Source organism: Pongo abelii, chromosome 1 (assembly GCF_028885655.2).
Source record: "Pongo abelii isolate AG06213 chromosome 1, NHGRI_mPonAbe1-v2.0_pri, whole genome shotgun sequence".
NCBI classification, from domain to species: Eukaryota; Metazoa; Chordata; class Mammalia; order Primates; family Hominidae; genus Pongo; species Pongo abelii.
The window spans coordinates 165,969,541-165,987,863 of record NC_071985.2 but is presented as its reverse complement, the minus strand read 5'-3'; the positions used below and the strand labels follow the sequence as shown (position 1 = coordinate 165,987,863).

General features: G+C 40.1%; 2 protein-coding genes across 9 annotated transcripts in view; one reads left to right on the top strand and one right to left on the bottom strand.

Annotated features, from left to right (window-relative positions):
* C1H1orf141 (chromosome 1 C1orf141 homolog) overlaps positions 1–2,523 on the bottom strand; it is a 48,760-nt gene extending 46,237 nt beyond the window's left edge. For 2 of the 7 annotated variants that reach the window (XM_054533322.1, XM_024232937.2), the window contains exon 1: positions 2,436–2,523. The gene's annotated coding sequence lies outside the window, so the exon portion shown is untranslated. Of the gene's footprint in view, positions 1–2,423 lie in introns of all 7 variants that reach the window. The other 5 variants (XM_054533333.1, XM_054533359.1, XM_054533354.1 and 2 more) reach the window with 4 other exon arrangements.
* A 3,856-nt stretch (positions 2,524–6,379) lies between these two features.
* The window catches only part of IL23R (interleukin 23 receptor), a 123,925-nt gene continuing 111,981 nt past the window's right edge, over positions 6,380–18,323 (top strand). For both annotated transcript variants that reach the window (XR_008514362.1, XR_008514361.1), the window contains exon 1: positions 6,380–6,667. The gene's annotated coding sequence lies outside the window, so the exon portion shown is untranslated. The remainder of the gene's footprint in view (positions 6,668–18,323) is intronic.

The following is an 18,323-nucleotide window of genomic DNA, read 5'->3' as shown; positions in this document are numbered from 1 at the left end:
CCAGCCTGGGTGACGAGCAAGTCTCCATCTCAGAAAAAAAAAAAGAGGTTTACTCTTTGGCAGATCTCTTCCTCACTGAGTTGAAAGCTCATTTAAAGCAAAAACTGACTTACCCACCTCCGACTCTCAGCCTCAGGCAAAGCGTTTTACATCTAACGGGGATTTGAAAATTACAATTTAATTTGGAGATGTCTCTGAATATAAATTTTTAGGAAGAGTAATCCTAGTTTATCTGTAATAAATGATGTTACTTCATAATGATTTACTGGAAGATGAAATAAAAAGTTGAGTGAATTATTATAAAATGGGGTTATTGCCAATCTAAAGTTGGTAAAACTGTTTTGAAAGGAAACTTGGATTTATGTTCTTAATTTCCAGCTCAGTAGTGACAGTTTTTTGCTGTTGTTTGTTTGTTTGTTTTTAAAGAACACAATGAAATAGAGGCCATGCCAATTGGGGCAGAATGAATTCCCAATTACTCTCACAGTGAATCATCTACAGGCCTCACTGCAAAGACTTGCTCACAACAAAAATTGTAGGTCAATATTATTAGCATATCAGAGACTAAGTCATATCTAAAATAAAAATGTCTTAAATATTTTAAGAGAACAATTTTATTTTAACAGCACCTTTGGGACTAAAAACAAACAAACAAAACATGACAAAACCCAGTGTCGTCAATATAATAGGCTCAGCTGAGAGTTCTTCAGCAAGTTCTAAACAACTCAGGAAAACTAAGAATCTCTAAAGTCACAAACTAAAGGCCTGAGAAATTATCTAGAAAATGCAGGCTTAAATTAAAATTCACTTCCCTTATGTGGCTTTATCAGTTCAAATGCTTGCTCCTTGAGGACGAGGCCACTGCTTACACTTTTATCTGACCCAGTCCACTATTGAGATCACAGTAAGGATTCACTTCATCTGTTAAATGATTAATGTGTACTCAATAATTAGATAGCTGGCTGAGTTATCTCCATCTCACATTCCAAGGATAGACTTAGGGGAATCTTTTCTCTTTAAATCTAAAATGTTGATAAATGGCCCATATTATAGGCTGAATTATGTTGCCCCTAAATTCATATGTTGAAGTCCTAGGCCCCAGGATCTCAGACTGTGATTGTATTTGGTCATACAGCATTTAAAGAGTAAAGTTAAAATGGGGTTGTTAGGGTAGGCCTCTGGCCAGTATGACTGGTGTCATATAAGAAGAGGAGATTGGGACACCGAGGATACACAGAGGAAAGTCTTTGTGAAGATTCAGTGAGAAGGCAGCCACCATCCCAAGCCAAGGAGTGAGGCCTCTGAGGAAAACAACCCTGCACACCCCTTCATTTCCAACTTTTAGTGTCTAGAACTGTAAGAAAACAAATTTCTGTTGTTTAGCCACTCCGTCTGTGATGTTTTGTCATGGCAGTCCCAGCAAGCTAGTACAGCCCAGGCACTGAGAACTAATTTAAAAACCCGACCTATGTGCTTAGTTCCGCATTATGAATTTTCTTGTCCCTTATTTATTTATTTTTATTTTTGAGACGGTCTCACTGACTCTGTCACCCAGGCTGTAGTGCAGTGGCTGCGATCTCAGTTCACTGCAACCTCCGCCTCCCAGGTTCAAGCGATTCTCCTGCCTCAGCCTCCCGAGTAGCTGGGACTACAGGAGCCCACCACCATGCCTGGCTAATTTTTGTATTTTTAGTAGAGACGGGTTTTCGCCCCTGTGGCCAGGCTGGTCTCTAACTCCTGACCTCAAGTGATCCGCCCGCCTTGGCCTCCCAAAGCGCTGGGATTACAGGCGTGAGCCACCGCGCCGGCCTGGAAGGGAAGTTTATATGAAAAACTATTAAGGAATTGTAAAAGTATGATGTACGTGGACTGTGGAGTATTATTATGGGCGACTAATCAGATAATGATTGGAAGAATTGATTAGCCAGCTCGAAATCCCAGCACAATTACCGCAGGGGTAATCAGCTTCCACCATCCATTCCAGGAGGTTGGGAGTCGTCAATTTGGAAATGTATCAATTAAGCGGCCCCCAGCGCCCCTCGCATCTCTTGCCCCGCCCGAGTCACCTTCCCCCAGGCGCCTCCATCTCGCTGGAAACATAGGCAGCCCGACTCAAACGTTCAATGCCTATGGTCGTTTCATGGGAAAGCAAAATTAAGGGCAACATTGAGGAAGTTCATTAATATTTAGTTTAGAAGATGCGGAGGTTCTTTAGCGAACCTGGAAGAGCCCCCCGGGCCCGCCTCCCGCCGCGGCCCCACACTTGCCGGACCTCACCCACACTCTCCCCGTCCAGGCCCCGCTGGAGAACGTCCCATCGACTCCGGGGACAGAAAGGCCGTTTACGTAAAACGATGTTTTTCCTATTTCGCCTCCCACCCTGGTACAAATTTTGATTTTCAGCTTTTCCAGCGCTTCCGCACCCTGAAACAAACCTCATCTCCTTTCCTCCCTCTTCTGGCTCCGCGGGTTACGCGCCCCGCCCCCACCCTTCAGTCCCTTAGCAACGCGTCCTCGGTCCATAGAAACCGGTTGCCGAGATCTGCCTACCTCTGAAAGGCCAAGAGAGCAGAGTTCTCTTCTCAGAGGGGCTTCGCCCACAGACTTTTGTCACTAAAAGCCCAGGTGACTCCCCAGATGCTTACGGATATTAAAACCGATTATGCTCAAGTAGTGGAAGGAAAGTCAAGTAAAGGAAGAAGATCAAGTAAAAAGAACTGGGGAACAGTGACTTTGTTTCCCCTTATTGTACCTCCTTTCTCCTTTTGTGCTTTCCTGGAAACATCGAATTTCAAAAAGAAGCTTACAAAGTCCACCATACAGCTTGCAGGTCTGAATGCAAGTCAACAGTTTACATTTGAATATTTGATGGAAGATTGCTTTCATAGCTTATGATATTAAAAACAACAACAACAAAAAACCATTCTTATTTCCAAAGCCAAGAAACCTCCTGTGTGGTTAGTAAAATCACCACTGTATTACGCAAGTTGTATAGCAGACTTGGCTGCACACACACATACCACTTAGCATTTTTATGAGACATAATGGAGATACACTGACATAAATTCTGCTGTATTTACTGTATCCTAAGGAATCATTTGTCCTTATTGCTCACTTGTGTGAGCAGAAAATGCACTAAGGCCATGGTAATCATTTATTTTTAGAGCCATAATCTAAAAATGACTGACTTGAAAACAGCTTGTATTTAATTTAAAATGATGGGGAATTTCACAACATTGGTTAAATTTTAAGTCAGGGGGTGTTCATCATTCCAAGAATGTACCTTATCTGATGCATCAAAATAGGGGGAAAAGCTTTAAAAAACAGCATTCAACATCTGTGAGAAGAAAAGGAAAAAAAACACCAGCATTAATCATCACAAGTCCGTGCTAGTGGCAATGGCAAAACTGCAAAAAAAAAAAAAAAAAAAAAAAAGTATAGTTACGTAGCAATCCAAATTTGGCTACAAATTGATATTAATAGTCAATGCATGAAAACACTGAAATCAATTTATTTCAAATATTTAAAAAACAAAAATACAATAATTAAAAGTAGACGGTAGTTTGATTCTTTTCTGTTGCTCAGACTGGAGCACAGTGGTGTGATCATAGCCCACTGCAGCCTCAATCTCCTGTACTCAAGTGGTTCTCTCACCTCAGTCTCCCTAGTAGCTAGGACTACAGGTTCATGCCACTATGCCAGGCTAATTTTTTTATTTTTATTTTTTTGTAAGGACAGGGGTCTCACTATGTTGCCCAGGCTAGTCTTGAACTTCTGGCCTCAAGTGATCCTCTTGCCTTGTTCTCCCAAAGTGCTGGGATTACAGATGTGAGTAGCCACTACGACTGGCCAAGGAAGCTTGATTCTATTATATTTTTTATGCCATATACATTCAGGAACAATGATTTGTATGGAATTGATAACTGCAATCTAGTTGATAGTGGTGATTTGTCTAAGATTGTTATAATACCTTCAGCTCAAAAACTTGCACAGAGGTGAAAATTAGCTTCTTAAGTAAAGAATTGAGTTCAGAAACGTTAGCTACTCATTAATCTTCAGTCAATAAAATTTGTAAAACATGATTCTTATGAAATTCTTAGAATATTATCATTATCTCAGTTAATATTTATGGAACACCTTCTGCATATCAGGTACTAGGCTACAACTTTAAAATAGTTCTAATTTCATCCTTTACTTTTCATTCTTAAACCTTAATTTGTATCTATGGAAAGGGTATTATCTTTGATTTTAGAAAAGACCTGACTGAAATTCAAAGAAACTATGTGATTTGCCCAGCATCTTATAATTAGTAATACAATTATTAATATAACACAAAGTAAGAAGTATTTTCTCTTTAATAACAAATGTTTGGTAAATGTACACAAAAAAGAATTCAAGTGGATTTTTTCCTAACTGCTTTAATTGCTCTCAGTTAAATTCAGTATTTACTGAATGAGTTCATGAACCTATTATAGATAAATACTGGGTAAAGGAGCCTAATGAATGTTTTATTTTAAAAGTATACCGATTTCTTAAAATATAAACTGTATACTATAAGAAAGCAAAGAAAATAAAATCTGCAGACTTTTTCCTACTTCCTTTGAAGTAGGCCAACTACAAAGTTAGAAGGCACATTCCCCAAAAGTGCCCTTACTTCTGACACCAAGTTCAGGGGGCCGTCAAAACCCTGAATAGAACCCTCAGTTTCGATAATTTGCTAGAAAGACTCACAGACCTCACTGAAAGCTGTTGTATTTGGGGTTATAGTTTATTACAGGGAAAGGTTACAGATTACAACTAGCCAAGGAAAGAAGTTCACAGGGCAGAGTCAGTCCTGAAATAACAAATGTGGAGCTTTTATTGTCCTCTTCCTGTGGAGTCAGGACAGGTTACTCCCTAGCATTGTTGAATGACAATGCACACATGGAGATCTGCCACCCAGGGAAGCTCACCCAATCATTGTGTTCAGAGTTTGTAGTGGGGCTTCATCACACAGGCATAATCGGTTGATTAACCACATGGTTAATCTCTATCTCCAAGTTGACGGATACCACGTGACCCAAGCCCTTGCCTTAAATCACATTGTTGATCTTTCTGGAGTGGCCAGTCCCTACTCTAAGACTATGCATGTGAGGCCACCTCCCTATCCTAAATCACATTGTTAGACTATCCCATATGACTCAAGGTCTCCAGGCAAATAAAGCTCTTTCTATCAGGCATAACATTCCTAGGGCCCAGAGATTATATCTCAGAAGGCAAGGGCAAAGGCCAGACTTTCTTTTCTTTGGGCAAGAGGGTCTTTCCTATAAATTCTTTACTATATACCTACTAGGTTTAGAAAGTATCAAAATTTGTACTGAATCATCCCCAAATGGTGAAAAAATCCTGTGATTCCCCACCCCTGCCTTCTGTCCTCTCTTGAGAAAAGAGCATTTTTTTTCCCCTTGCCCTACACAAACCATGAAGCCTGGGAGAAGTGTCAGTATTCTTCACCATTCCTAATGTTCCTTTCACATCTTTAGGTTTCTTCTTCCTTAGGAAAAGCTACCTCTTCTGAGGTTCATGACAACTATCTCCCCATACATATTTACTAACAAATTCCCAGGCATTTCTCACTTTTACAGATTTGGGGACTTTCTCAATGTTCCTTTCCATATTAAATCCATTAAGCCAATAGTTTTGCCTCAAAACTCATTATCTTTCCAGATTAAAGCTATCTTTACTTCATTATCCTCTAACTCTGAAATATTAAGCTCTAACAAGTCCTCTCTGATCACTACCTGTTATAACTTCTGCCCATTACCTCTCTTATTCTAGGTAATGTGCTGGTTGGTCACTTAATTACCTTCTGTCTCTTTTATTTGTGAATCCAATGGACATCTTTCAGGTCCTATGTTACTTGACAATTCTTCTGAATTGGACGTGTTTTACTTCTGGCTCTTTGAAACATTCCCTTCCCTTGGCTTCAACTACACAACTCTCTCCTACTTTTCTTCCTCTGCCTATTGTAAATATCATTGTACCCTGGGATTCTTTCTTGTTTGTGTGTGTGTTTTTTTTTCTCCCTTTGTTTCCTTCCTAGGCTTGACATTCCCTTCAAAATTCAGTCAAAACCATGCAGCATAGAATATAGAACTTCTACCATCTGAGCCCATTCTATGTTGAACTGAGTTCTGATTGTCTTTCCAGCAAACCCATGGTACAGAAAGTGACTACCTTGTAACTTAATGGGAATTTTTACAAAGTTTTGGGCTTTTTATATCTGTGTCTTTTCATGCCGTTCCCTCAGCACAGGGACTTCAGAACTTCTGCAGCCCCCTGGTTCTAAGGATGGAGAAAGTTATCTATGTTAGGCCAATGAGATCACAACACCCTGACCACAGTGACTGGCTCAGGGAGAAGCAGGTGACTAATGGGAGGCCAGTCAGGGCCCAGAAAATTTTATTCCGGGACTTTGAGCCTTCAGGGAAGAAGACTTCCTCTTCTAGTCTGCCTGGTATGACAATTTCAGCCTTATGCTATGGGAGTCACTGTGAAGATCCTGAGAGTGGAGTCAATCCAGGGGAAGCAAACTGAGAGCTGGACCTGGGCAATATCATTTGAGCCCAGGGTCAAGTGATCACTGAACTTACAGCTACTTCTAGACCTCTTCAGCTAACATGATCCAGTAAGTTCTCTTTGTGTATAAACCAGTCTGATTTATTTTTCTATAGAAGTAAGCCTAGAGACTGATAATATGCTCAACAAATATTTGTCAAATGAAAGGAAACCATAAAATGGAGAGTTTAACTATCTCAGAGGGCTGGTCTGAGAAGTAAATGATTTACTAGTCATTTACTTTTGCTAGGCCAAGCACAGTGCCTAGCAAAAAGCAGGTACATGAAACGTTCATTATGTTTCTATGCCTCCAGCACTCTCCCTGACACCACACAATCCACACAACATAGCTCAAAAACTGCTACCTGAACTTGATTATAAGTTCTAAGAAAACTCATATTCACAAAAATTTGACTTCTTCAGTCCTAGGCTTTTTCCCCATAAGTCTTTTTCTTCTATTAAAGACCACAACTTAATATTTACTTATGTTTTTAAAGATCACAACAGTAAACATATTCATTTGTAAAGCATCTGCTACAGTTTGAATATTTGTCCCCTCCGAAAGTCATGTTGAACTTTAATCTCCAGTGTGACAGTATTGAGAGGCGAGGCCTTAATTTATATTTTTTTAAATAAAGATGAAGTCTTGCTATGTTGGCCAAGCTAGTTTCAAACTCCTGGACTCAAGGCATCCTCTACCTCAGCCTCTCCAGTAGCTGTCCTATAGGCAAGACCCAGCTTAGTGGGCCTTTAGAAGGTTCTTGGGTCATAAGGGCAGAGCCCTTATGAATGGATTAACGAATTATGGTTTAGCAGATTAATGGATTATCACGGGAGTGGGGCTGGTGGTTTTATAAGAAAAGGAAGAGAAACCTAAGCGAGCAAGCGTAACCCCCTCACCATGTGATGCCCTATGCCACCGTGGGACCCTGCAGAGACCTCCCAGCAGCAAGAAGGCCCTCACCAGATGTGGCCCCTCAACCTTGCACTTCTCAGTCTCCATAACTGTGAGAAATAATTCCTTTTCTTTATAAATTCCCCATTTTCAGATATTCTGTTCCAAGCAACAGAAAATGGACTAAGCATCTTGCAAGGCTTCACTTACTATACATGCAAAAGCAAAATATTTAAAGTAAAAAATTGTTAGATCAGACTTCATAAATATTTAAAATTTCTGTATGTCAAAAAAGTCATTAAAAATGTAAAATAGGTTAAACTTGGAAATGTGTATAAACAAAGAGTATCTTAAAATTTTACAAATCACTAAGGACAAACACCATAATGAAAAAGAATGTATGCTGAATATAGTCACTTTACAAAAGAATACCTACAAATGATCATTAATTATATCTTTGATGTTCAATGACATAGTCGAAGTCATGTGCATTAAGCCAATAAAATATAATCTTTTTCTTATCATCTTGGCAAGCTGGGGAAAGGAACAGAGAAAGATGCACATCTATGCTCTACTGGTTGAACAGTACATTGTTAGGATGGGAATTTACAATTTATATAAAAACCTTCAAATATGCATTAATCTTTGACTCAGCAATTTCACTTCCAAAAATTAATATTTAGAAATTAGTCAGAGAAATGAACAAAATTTGTAACGATGATTTTTATTTAATATTTTTTATAATGGTAAAAAATTTAAAAGTGGATAATAACATCTATCATCTATTTATTGAATTCTTACTTACTGGATTTATTATGTGTCAACTATTGCATTTTCACATACATTGTCTCATTTATTCTTCATTTTATAGATTAAAAAATGAATTTAGAGATATTAAATATTCTGATCAAGATCATTAATCTAGTAAATGGCAGATTCAGAATTTAAACCCAGTTATATTTTTTTCCAAAGCCTATGATCTGAATTACTATTTTTAGATTTTCTTGTCAAAATTTTTGTCTAGCCATGGGATGATAAATATGATACAGCTATTATTACAAGTGGTATGAAGAAATACGTAATAACATAGGAAAATGTGTATGATATTGTGTTAATTGAAAAAATGATAAGGTTAGAAAGCTTTATATACAGAATGATTCTTTTAAGACAAAGTATGAGTCTCTGTTCAAAGAAAAAGATCTGTAATAAAGCATCCTTAAAAGATAGTTATCTTAGGGTGGTAAAGTATGTCTTCGAAATATTTTTCTACTTTGTATACTTTTGTATTTTCTAAATGCACAGACTAATTCATAGTAGAAACTGTTAATGTATTATTTTTGCAGCCAAGAAGTTATTAAAACACTTCAACATGGCCAAAAGACTTTTTTCTTCTTGTGAGACTGGAAAAGTCAAAAGCCTCTTAAAAAAAAAAAAAAAGTTTGAAATTTCTTTCCATTGGGCGCTCAAAAAAGTTTTTACAAGTCAGGTCCAGGGACTCAGGACTATTATCCCATCACTTTGGTAAGCCGAGGTGGGAGGATCATTTGAGGCCAGGAGATCAAGACCAGCCTGGGCAACACAGCAAGACCCCATCTATACTAAAAATTAAAAAAGAATTATCTGGGTGTAGTGATGCATATCTGTAGTCCAGCTATTCAGGAGGCTGCAGTAGAAGGATCCTTTGAGCCCCAGAGGTTGAGGCTGCAGTGAGCCGAGATCATGCCACTGCACACCAGCCTGGGTGACAGAGTGTGCAGTGGGATAATTAAGGAATCAGAGAGACCGAGGGGTTGAGGAGGAATTATTTAATTATTTACGTGCACCGACCCAGTCAGATCAACATCCAAAGGACTGAGTCCCAACAGAGTTAAGCTACCTTTTAAGTATTTCATGGGGCGGGGGGAGATTTGTGCAGGGGGAAGCATATTACAGAAGCGAGAAACAAACACCATTATTCAATTAAGACATGCATTACATTATTTCTTACTTTTTAAGGAACAACATGTTTTATGACTTGAGATTATCTGTTTAGCGACCTTGCAGCTGCACAGCTAGAGAAACAGAGTCTTCACAATGTCTGGGAAAGGGAGAGATAAGGCTCACTAGCCACAGAAAAACAGGCAGTCAATTTTTAAAGGACTTCAGCTCTTTCTCTTCCTCAGGGGGAATTGGTTTTTCTTACATACAATTGAGTTTTTGCTTACACATTTTTAAATTTCTTTTAATTCCTGTTCCAAGTGAGATCCTGTCTCAAAAAAGTAAAACATAAAAAATTTAAATTTTTTTTAAATTCAAAAGAACATTTTTACAAATTATATAAAGCTAAAGACTAAAACAATAATTTGGTGAGTTTAAAAGTAAAAGATAAACCAATGAAAAATGGAAAAACTCAGAATGGATAAAAGAAAATTCTGTAGCCATCCCATTTTAAATGCTTCTCTACTCTTTATTCCAGTTTTGTGGCACTTTTACCTAAAGGAATGGCAGAAACATTTTTGCGTTATGCAGAGCTGAAGCCTCTCCCATTGGCTTGCTCTCACAGGTATTTTATAAATACAGCAACACAGAAATTTTTTTAAATTTATTTATTTTTTATTTTTTGAGAAAGAGTTTCACTCTTGTTGCCCAGGCTGGAGTGCAATGGTGTGATCTCGGCTCACTGCAACCTCCGCCTCCTGGGTTCAAGCGATTCTCCTGTCTCAGCCTTACAAGTAGCTGGGACCACAGGTGTGTGCCACCAAGCCCGGCCAATTTTTTTGTGTGTTTTTAATAGAGACGGGGTTTCACCATGTTGGCCAGGCTGGTCTCGAACTCCTGACCTCAGGTGATCCACCCACCTCGGCCTCCCAAAGTGCTAGGATTATAGGCATAAGCCACTGTGTCGGGCCTGGTCTACAAAATTTCATTACAGAATAAACCACTTTAATTGGACCTTGTGTTCAGAGTATAACCTTACTTAATCTTCCCTGTAGGTTTAAGAGGTAGGTATAACTATGCCTATTTCATAAATGAGACCACTGATTCTCAGAGAGATTAAATAACTTGACAACTTTCTTAGATAGTGAGAGATTAATTTTTTTTTCATTTCAAAGCCCAGGATCTTTCCACTTCCTCTCACAGCATAACAAAATCAAAGGCTATGCATGTGCTCCCCAAAGAAAACTTAGGGTAAATATCCTGTCTGTGACTCAAGACACATTTTACAAGCGGCTAAGAAAAAAATCTTTAGACTGTTTGAAAATAAGTAGCATGGCTTTTAATATAGCGCTGGGGAGGATTTTTGCTTTGAAAGTAAAATTAAAGGTGAATTGATAATGAATATATAAATATCATGACAAAGGATACTATTGTCTTATTTTTGGCTCTCTCAAAAGCAGACCAAGCAAAAACAAGGATTTTGAGCATAAGGAGTTTATCTGGCAGGTGATCCCAGAAAGTGTGACGAAGTGAAGCAAGGAAAGATGAAATGTCAATGCATTAATTAGTGGGTCACTGCTGTGGGAAACTGGGGCTCAATTTCTCAGAGTAGCATCTAAGAGTTGATGGAACTAATGTAGAACACAGTGCAGAACTGCCCCTTCAATGGGTGAGGAGGCTGGAGTGCTTTTATTCAGCAAATCCCATCTATCATGAATTGATGGTTGTTTCTGGGACATTATGTCTCTGGCACTTCCAGCCTTCCCTACAAGTAGACTGAGCACACTCCTGAGACCAGAAACCATCCTTAGGCAGAGAGACACAGGTGCTTGAAGTAAGATGCCCTTGCATGTAAAAAATTTTTCTATGAAGCTGTAGGTGACCTTGAGAATGGACTGAGGGAATCTAGGCAGGATATCAGCAGAATATGCCACAGGGATCAATAATAAGTAAATGTGTGTTTGTGTGTGTATGTGTGTGCAGCTTGAATAGAATAAAATGCAATTTCATAAGTAGTTTCAAAAAGAGTAAAATGCAGAGAAAACTATATTCTCTTACTTTTATAGACCCTCCTACCACTTGATGGCAGCATACCAAAGTTTAGGTGCTTGAAACTAAAAAACAAATAAATAAAATAAAAAATAATAATGACTTGAAATGATGACAAATATTGATAATAGCTGCAAAACAACTTTCCCCAAATGTGCCCTTTTCCAGTTGATGGTGAAGCTACTGTTACTATATGGTGAGTTTTCAGAATGATTCTTTCTTTCAACACTTGGCTTCTCCTTCAAATCCTGCCCATCTTGACACCTATTCTAGATTCATGAAATCATTACTACAGAGCAGTGAAGCTCTTGAATTAATGCCTAAACCACTTTCTTACTTTGTATATCTCTTTACTTTTCACTGTTACTGGGGCCTGATTTGTCTCTTTTATATTGGCATTCCTTATAGAAACAGGAAGATCCTTTTTAAAAAAGAAATTTTGTAAGAGAAGAGTTGTTTTCCTAATTCAAATGTTGACAAAAAGGATTATTCATGCTGATAACTATAACCATTCTTCTGTATTCACGTCTTGTATTACAGTCACATGTCTTCTTAAGCTACTTAAAATGTTTTATTTTAAAACCCCATGAACAAAATTTAATTGAAAGTTAATGTCAAATACCATTATTATCTTTGAACTAAATGTGAAATTAAATATTGATAAGTTTTCATTAATTCTAGAATGATTGATACTCTGTCAAAGTCCTCCTATAATTCCTTTGATTTCTCCTGACTGATTTGGTTGTAACTATGTGGGCTCTTTTTTTCTTCTAGCTTCTTAAATGCTGGTATTCTCCAGGGTTCTCCCTTCAGATTTCTATCTTCCCACAACCTATTCTCTTTCCCTACATCATCTCACCCATATCCAAAATTTAAGTTATTACCTACTTACTGATAATTCCTGGATTACTATTTCTCACTCTGATCTATCTCTGAAATTCCAGTTTCATTTTGTGATTGCTACCAAACATCTCCACTGGGGGTCCCACAGGCACTGCAAATTCAACATGTCTACGTGTTAATTTATATTCCTTCCCAAACTTGCTCCATCTCAGCCCCCTTTTTCACTCTTCACCTAGTCGCTGAGAATGAAATACTGAATTGTTTAAATATGAATTTAAACATATCAGCAGTATTCATGACAACAGTTTCTGTGGTAACCTGAGACCACACCCCAGTGTAGAGATCTGCACCCTCAACATCATGTACCAGCGGCATTAGCATACATGCCGGTATGTGGTGTATAGAAGGCCGGGGGTGGTGGCTCACACCTATAATCCCAACACTTTGGGAGGCCAAGGCAGGTGGATAACCTGAGGTCAGGAGTTCAAGAACAGCCTGGCCAACATGCTGAAACCCCATTTCTACTAAAAATACAAAACATTAGCCAGGCTTGGTGGCGGACACCTGTAATTTCCAGCTACTCAGGAGGCTGAGGCAGGAGGATTACTTGAACACAGGAGACGGAGGTTGCAGTGAGCCCAAATTGCACCACTGCCCTCCAGCCTGGGCAACAAGAGCAAAACCCTGTCTCAAATATGTACATAAAATATTGAATGTCTACCATATCCTAATATGGTAGGATGAATACTTAACACTAAGTATGAACTTAACACTAAGTATTTTGTGTAAATTAGCTAATTTAATTATCAAAAGAAGCCTGTTTTCTGTGCTCCTGTACCCTCTTCCCACCTCTTTTCTGGTCCTCATACCATTGCATTGTTGCTGTTTGTTCCCATGTCTATGTTCATTTCAGTGACCATGTCATATTCACTTTAACATCTTCACTATTGTGCAGTGTTTGGCATACATTAGATAACTAAATATTTGTTGAATGAATTAATGAATACATAACTGAGTGAATAACATTTTAACAATAATATGTTTCCTAGATAGTCTACGGGGAAAACAGGATCATTAAAAGAGTCACAAAACTGCATTGTCTGGCTGTGGTGGCTCATTTACAAAATGGCCCCTAATGAACCATGCCTCCCAGTATCACATATTCTTGTAGAAACCATTCCCACATTGAATCTGGGCTAGCTCTGTGGTTGGTTTCAATCAATAGAATGTGGCAGAAGTGATATTTTGTAGTTTCTAAGGTTGGGCTTCAGGTATCTGCAGCTTCCAATTTCTCTCCTTTTGGGATATTTGTTTTTGGAAACCAACCAATATGCTGTGAGTAGCCCAAGGCACAGAGAAGCCATGTGGAGAAAAACTGAGGGTCAACAGCCCCAGCTGATTTCCCAGGTGCCAGTCAGCATGAACTGCCAGGCCTTTGAATGAGCCATCTTGAATATTCCAGACCATTTGAGTAACAGATGACTGCAGCCCCAGTCAACATCATGTAGGCCAAAAGAGCTTCTCAGCTGAGCCCAGTCAATTCCTCTCCTACTGCGGCTTCATGTGATCATGTCTCATGTGCATGCAATGTCAAAAGTGATAATTTTGTGGACCTGCAAAGTCTGCCACCGCCACAGTGCCTGTCGATGTCTATGCTAATGCCGCTGGTACCTGATGTTGAGGGTGCAGATCTCTACACTGGGGTGTGGTCTCAGGTTACCACAGAAACTGTTGTCATGAATACTGCTGATCTGTTGCCCTTTAGAGTCTCACAGAGATCGCTGTGAAACAGCCTTCAATATTTACCCATATTTTTATTGAACCCCCTTCACTCTAGGACTCAGGCCTGAATTCATGGGGACTGGTCCAATAAATAATATGAGTGATAGACAGACAGACAGACAGAAATAGTGCTACACCCATAATCCTTACTCCTTTTATCCTGGCCCATTATCTTTAAGGCATGCTTCTGTGCCATGGCATTCTCTTCCCTTGGATTCAAGTCTTTGCAAGGAAACTCCAAGGTATTTCATGTAATCAGATCCAAGAATATGAACCCTACCAGATCTTTAGACATGCCCAGAGAAGACAAAAACCAAGATGTTCAACATGCCCAGACAAGTAAATCTAAGCCTAGAGACATTTATCAGTGCATAATATCTCCCCTGTCTTCACCATTATCTGCTAACAGCTATACCCTTCTTCTTGGAGAAATTGCTCTTCCCCCTTTCCAAGTAGTTGTGGGTGGACTGTTGGTTATAGTACATCACTCCACCCCAGTCCATGGGGATGGGCACATGATCTTGTTCTGGTCAATCACAGAACTTCAGTTCTCTAGGGAAAGGAATTGTTCTAAAGGGTGAGTACAGGCCCCAAGACAGAACATTCAGAGTCCTTCTCTGAGATTTTTTTTTTTTTTCTAGGAAGGGACTCTTTCTTGAGTGAGAAGTTTGTAATCCTGGGCTTCCATGGGGCAAACACCTAGAGGAGACGATGAGGCCCAGAAGACTTAAGCAGATGAGAGGTGGATGTTGCAAGCACGAGTGAGTGCTGGTTCTGTCAAGTTTGAAATTTCTCTCCCTGACATACCTGAAGTTACCTTCTCCCCACAGAAATTCCATCAATTCTATAACAGGCCCCATTCTTCTTCCATTAATTCCCATTTTTTCACATAGTGAGTTTGAGTTGAATTTCTGTCAGTTACAATTTAAAAAACTTTGGACTATTGCAAATATAAGCACAACAGAAGGATAGAAATACCTTTTCTGGCTGGATGTGGTGGCTCACACCTGTAATCCCAGCACTTTGGGAGGCCGAGGCAGGTGTATCACCTGAGGTCGGGAGTTCGAGACCAGCCTGGCCAACATGGTGAAAGCCTGTCTCTATTAAAAACTACAAAAATTAGCCTGGCGTGTTGGCGGGCACCTGTAATCCCAGCTACTCAGGAGGCTGAGGCAGGATAATAGCTTAAACTTGGGAAGCAGAGGTTGCAGTGAGCCGAGATCATGCATGTCACTGCACTTCAGCCTGGGCGACAGAGCAGACTCTGTCAAAAAAAAAAGAAAAGAAAAGATTGTAGGGGCTAACTAGTTCTCTTCGTACTGCTCTCTAGCATTTTGGAACTGATAAAATCTACTAGCTACTTCATTTTACTGTGTTTGTATCCAATGTAATAATACTACATTGGATACCTATTGCTTTGTTTACCCGACATCCCTTTGTTACTGGCAGGTCTTTGTTCTTAGAGCTCCCAAGATGGGGTAGGCCACTCCCAAGATGGTGGCAAGCTTTTTGTTCTCTGACCTGGGGTTCTTGGCCTCATGGATTCTAAGGAATGGAACCTTGAGCCATGCGGTGAGTGTTATAGCTCTATTAGAAGCTGTGGGTCACGGAAGAGAACTGTGGAACCCAGCCACTAGTGTTCGGCTCGACTGGGATGAACCTGGGCACTTAGCCGTGCAGGAACAATGGCGAGCCTCTAGCCCGATCCACAGCGGCGATGGGTGCCTCGCTGGGTCAGAAACGCAGTGGACACCCTGCCGGATCCGGAGGGGTGGAAGTCAGTGGTGGGTCTGCGACAACGGCGATCAGAAGTGGTGGACGGCGAGCGAAAGCTCAGCTCCAGCCAGAACAAACATGGACCAGAACAGTGTGCAGTTGCAAGATTTAATAGAGTGAAAACAGAGCTCCCATACAATGGGAGGGAACCCAAAGGGGATTTCCCCTGCCCGCTTGAATTCCTGGGTTTATATCTCAATCACTGTCCCTCCCCCTGTGCTCTCAGGCGATAGAGGATTTGACTATTTCTTTACCTCCTGCTTTTAGCCTAATTGGTATTAGGCTAAATACCTATTTAGCCTAATTAATAGCCTAAATAGCCTAATAGCCTAAATAGGTATTAGGCTAAAAATAATAGTGAGCCCTCTTTACTACCTGATGGGTCAGGTGTGAGCTGAGTTACAAGCCTCGTGTTTAAAGGTGAGTGTGGTCACCTTCCACAGCTAGGCTTAGGAATTCTTAGTCGGCCTAGGAAATCCAGCTAGTCCTGTCTCTCACTATCTTCTGAGAATTAGTTCTCACATTAACCCCTTGTGGTAGATTAAAAGATTGGTGCCACCCTTCCTGCTTCCCTGTCCCCAACTCTAACAATAGCTTCACTGTGGGCAGAAGGTATTTCTTTCCCCTTGACTTAGTGTCCAGTCATGTGACTTTCTTTGCCCAATGGCTTGGTCAGGCAATAGCAGCAGTGTTAGAACGGCTCTGAGCCTAAACTTCAGAGGCTCCTGTGTTCCCTGTCTAGCTTAGGGGCCCAGGAGGAGTGAGATCTGGGTTCCTAAGACCTACCATTCCACTAGAATGGAGTACAGCCACTCTAGTCATCACTGCCTGGCAGGGCTGCCCTAGCCAACCGTCAGATTCGTGAAAATGAATGATAGTGGTGTTAAACCACTAGTTGGGGCACTTTGTTATAGAACATTGTAGTGATAATAACCTAACTGATATACCTCCCACCCCAGCCCACTCACTCCTAATCATAGGGTTCCCACACAATTTACCAGGTTCTTTTTACACGATCAGATCCTCTTTCCTGTCATCAGTTAGTCCAGAGGCTGAATGGGCCCCTGGGTGCATTTCTTAGCATTTTGTACTTGGAGGGGGAGCATTGGGGACTCTTTCTTGTGGCAGAAAGTCTGAAGTGTGAGACCTGGGAGCTGTTAGCCTTGTTGGCCACCCCGTGGGGAAAGCAGATTTGCAGTGAAAAAGAAGACAAGTCAGGAGGCGGAGAGTGATACCTAGGGGCTTTTTAGAGTTCCTAGCTGCAGTTATTCCACACTTCAGCTTGAACCTCCGTGACCTGTCTCGGCTTCTCCATGGCTCTTAATCGCATTTTGCTTCTCTTATTTCCCCTTTATTTCTGTTGTAATCTTTCTGAAGAACAGGACAGGGTCTCATTCACATTTGTATTTCCCGAAGTACTCTGTCAAGTGTCTTACATGTTATAGACACTCAATAAATACTTGTGGAATTAAAGTGGTCCCCCTGCCCAAATCCCTGAGTTAGAACTAGATCCTCCTCCTTTGTCTGAACATGTCCATATGTACTCTAAGCTACCTACTTTATACTGGAGGTTCATTTTTCAATTATTTCCCATAATTTGAGTAAAATTAAATCCGTAAGTTGAAATTGGATGAATGACCCAGTAAGCTAGTTTTTTAAAGTTCAAAGTATTTGCTGTTGAAGAACCAACAAGTTGAATTTTATCATCCTTTAGGTTAAGGTCTATTTTAGTCTCAAGATTCCATAGTTTCATGGTATATACAGTTAACTACTTTTCCAATTGTAAATACAAAAATTTTCTGGTAACCCTCTTAAGGAGAGTTAGTCGAAAAATTTCTTTGGTTCTGAGTTGCTCAGCTAAAAAGAAAAAGAAATGCCTAGGTTTATTTTTCTGATATCTTTACATAGGAATTTTCTGGGCTCAATCCTAGAACTTCTTTCCTTTTCTATCTATAGTCTATATCTAATTTCTTGGTAATCCCGTTCATGCTTGTGGCTTTAAATACCATCTATATGCAGATGACACTCAAATTTCTATATCCAGCTTGGTCTCTCCTCTGAATTCCAGGGTCATAGGACCCAACCAATTCAACATCTTATCTGGATAACAGGCATTTCGAACTTTTTTTTTTTTTTTACTTTAAGTTCCAGGATAGATGTGCAGGATGTGCAGGTTCATTACATAGGTATACATTTGCCATGGTGGTTTGCTGCAACTATCAACCCGTCATCTAGATTTTAAGCCCCGCATGCATTAGGTATTTGCCCTAATGCTCTCCCTCCCCTTGCTCCCCACCTTCTGACAGGCCCCGGTGTGTGTTGTTCCCCTCCCTGTGTCCATGTGTTCTCATTGTTCAACTCCCACTTATGAGTGAGAACACGTGGTGTTTGGTTTTCTGTTCTTGTGTTAGTTAGCTGAAAATGATGGCTTCCAGCTCCATCCATGTCCCTGCAAAGGACATGA